Raw genomic sequence first — 3,779 nt, 5'->3', positions numbered from 1 at the left:
AAAAAATTCATAAAGTTAGTGTGTTACAATTATTTGATAACTGATTCACACCAGCATTAGTAAGAGCAATAGATAAAAGGCTTCTACTAGTAATAACTTAGTATTGTTAGTAGTAGTACTAATATTTAACTCTTAATTTCTATTCTCTTTTTCATAGGTATTTATTTTTATGTGTTTATGCCCATTAACTCACTAAATTAGAAACTGTTAAAACCCAAGACTTTGGTGTGTTGTTTGACTTGAACTTCCCAAGAAAATTATATATTTGTTTTTGCACACAAAATCAATTTTAACATTCAATGTAAAATTTGTTCACTTCAGAATCTCATGGCTTTATACACTTGTTATGAATGTAAAATTTAACTTTTCTTTGCTAGAAATAAAGGTTAAAATTGTAAATTCTTGAAAGTTGCATTTTTTTAAGTACACAAAACAATTACCTTAAAATTATATTGTTATGTTATATACGTTTGTTTATCTGATGATTTACTCTAAATAGTTTCTTTGTTTAATTCCAATTTTGAGGTAAAACCAGGCACTTGTAGAGTAAATGCCAAAACATAATTAGGAGACATAGCGTTAAAGAGCTTTCTTCTTGATTTTTTATTTGGAATAGTATTTTGCAACATATTATTTTACATGAAATTAATAAAAAGCTTAGTTGTCCTGATGAATGAAATTTCTCCGTGCTTGCCCTTTCAGCCGTGGGAGCGTTATAATGTGACGGTCAATCCCACTATTCGTTGGTAAAAGAGTAGCCCAAGAGTTGGCGGTGGTTGGTGATGACTATCTGCCTTACCTCTAGTCTTACACTGCTAAATTAGGGACGGCTAGCGCAGAAAGCCCTCGTGTAGCTTTGCGCGAAATTCATAACAAACAAACAAACAAGAATGAAATTTCTTTTCTGTTTTTATGATCATTGAAATGTAAAAGATAATCACAAACTTTGCTTTGTCAATAGATAATCAGAAAGTATTTAAATTTATGTGATGTGTAAAGTGATTAAAATAGTGAAAGCCAGCGGAGATAGATTGTGAATCGCTGTGATTTATAGCATGTATTATAAAAGTTGTTAAGTTTAAAGTGACGAGAAACGTACTGATTGTGGAACTACTGTGTACTAAAAGTTTGTATCGAGGAAGAATAAACTGGTTTAATCAAGAAAGAACTTGTATCGTTGAAGATCCTTGGAAAGAATTTCTACTGGAAACAAACAAACAAGTAGATATGTAACAAATTGGTGTCAGAGAGCGGGACAAAAATAAAAAAAGATGGAAAGGAGAAATGGCAAATCAAAATATGATTTGATGGCAGCAATACAAGAACAGCAAAATAAACATGAACGAGAAAAGAAACAAGAAGAGAGATTACAGCAGTTATTAGAGGAAAAGGAAAGAAACAAGAAGAGAGGCTACAGCAGTGGTTGGAGGAGAAAGAAAATAAACAAGAAGAGAGACTACAGCAGTGGTAAGAAAACCAGCACCAGTGGCAACTGGAACAAGAAAGTAAACAGGAAGAAAGTCTCCAACAACTACAGGAAAATCAGCAACAGTGGCAAGAAGAACAAGGACAGAGAGTACAACATCAGCATGAAGTACAAATGGAATATATTAGTACATTTCAAAGTGAATTAAATACATTAAAGGATGATTTACTGTCTTTCACACAGGGGAGGATATATTAGCCATGGACCTAATCAGCCCCAGACAACAGGAAGCTCCTTCAAGACCCTGCAGCTAAACCCTAATGCAGACATTTTCAGTCCTGCCAGAAGTCACATCCCAAATATGAATGTCAGCAATAGGGGTGATCCAGTACGAAGGAAGCCACAGGAATTCGATGGGAAGGCACCACGGGAAGCATATAGAGCACAATTCGAGCTACTGGCAGAAATGAATGGATGGACAGAGGAGCAGAAAGCAGTGTACCTAGCAACGAGCCTGAAGGGACAACCACTGGAAATACTTAAGACAGTTGTTAGCAGACGACAGGCAGAATTATAGAGCACTGGTAGCTGCTCTAGAAATCAGGTATGGAACTCCAAATCAGTCCAAAGTCTACAGGGCTAGGTTTAGGACTAGAGCTGGCATAGGATTTGGAAAGTATGGCACACAAGGCCTACCCAACTGCACCACCCGATCCTCAAGCTGTTGCTGAGGGATCAGTTTATAGATGCCTTGGACAGTCCACAAGTGAAGATACAAGTGAAGCAAACACACCCCTCTACTATTCAGGATGCAATGGCCAGAACTCTTGAATTTGAATCCTACGGTAAGTCGAGTCCATAGGTATCAAGATTGGTACAGTCATCAGGATTCAAAGCCAGAAAAGGGCAGCTCTCAGAGAAGTTTGAGGAACTTTGCTGGCACTGTAACAAACCTGGGTACAAGAGAGCTCAATGTCGGCAACTTCAACACAGGGAAGATGCTACAGCAGGAAAGGCTGATATCCAGAAAGGTTGTTGGAACTGTGGAGAGCAAGGACATATGAAGAGCCAGTGTAAGAAGAATACTACCAATAATTCAGCCTCGGAGAAACCAGTAGTGGTTGGTGTTGAGGGACGCCCCCCAACCCCCATCGTGAAAGTCCCAACAGCTAAGTGTAAAACAACAAAGGCCAAATTCCGGTAAGTGTTGCTGCATCTGTTGATTTTCATGTTATAGCACTTAAATCAACTACAATACCCCCTATGTCAGAGAAGATAATTTGGGGTAGAATAAAAGAACATCCCCAAGGAAGCCCGATGCTTGTGGAAGCAGTGGAAGACCCATCCAGGCCAGTGGACGTGAAGATTGGAAGGCCACTTGTGGCAAGTCATCAAGTAGTACCCAAATGAGATGAGTGGCTAATTTATTTTAATGTGAGCAGACCCTTAAGGAAGGGGCATTGTTGGTTGTGTGCCAGGAGGTAGAGCTAGTCAATGTTAAGGCAAGATATACAACCATAAAGAAAGGACATCCTCTCCCAGAGCATTTAACTGACCTCTATAAGAAGAGCATAGTCCATTTGTCGTCATCACAGGCTCTTCAAGTTAGGGAACTTGTGGTGTATTATGCACAAACCTTGTGGAGCACAGAATAAGCACAGGCAATCATCATCCAATAAAGATCCCTCCGAGGAGAATAGCTCCAGCAAAGCGACAAAAGATGGAGAAAGTCATGGGTGGCCTAATTAAAGAATGAATAGTCGAGAAATCAGATAGTCCCTGGTCAGCTCCTGTCGTGTTAGTCCAGAAGAAAAATGGAACCCAACATTGCTGTGTGGACTTCAGGGCTCTTGACAGTATCACCGAAAAAGACTCATCCCCACTGCCAATAATTGATGATACTTTTGATGCCCTAAGTGGAGCCAGGTGGTTTTCAACTCTGGACTTTTGCGGTCAGGTTTCCATCAAGTGAAAATGGCTGAAGCAGATAAACCTAAGACTGCATTTAGTTATGGCCAAGGTCTCTGGCAATACTGTGTGATGCCATTCGAGCTTAGCAATGCTCCAGCAACATTTGAGAGGCTGATGGAAAGAGTACTGGAAGGCCTACAATGGAGGATAGTCCTAGTGTACCTGGATGATATCATTGTGTTTGCAGCAACATTTGATGTGGAAGTATCCCGGGTAGAGGAAGTATTCAAGCGTTTGAAAGCAGCAAACCTCAATCTCCATCCCAAGAAATGCCACTTGTTCCAGAGAGAGGTGCTTTACTTCGTAAATGAGCATGGTGTGTGAACTGATCCTGACAAGGTGAAAGCTGTGCATGATTGGCCAGCACCAGACAATGTGAGAG

This window comes from Limulus polyphemus, unplaced genomic scaffold (assembly GCF_000517525.1).
Source record: "Limulus polyphemus unplaced genomic scaffold, Limulus_polyphemus-2.1.2 Scaffold1171, whole genome shotgun sequence".
Taxonomy (NCBI): Eukaryota; Metazoa; Arthropoda; class Merostomata; order Xiphosura; family Limulidae; genus Limulus; species Limulus polyphemus.
Note: the sequence above shows the minus strand (reverse complement) of the source record.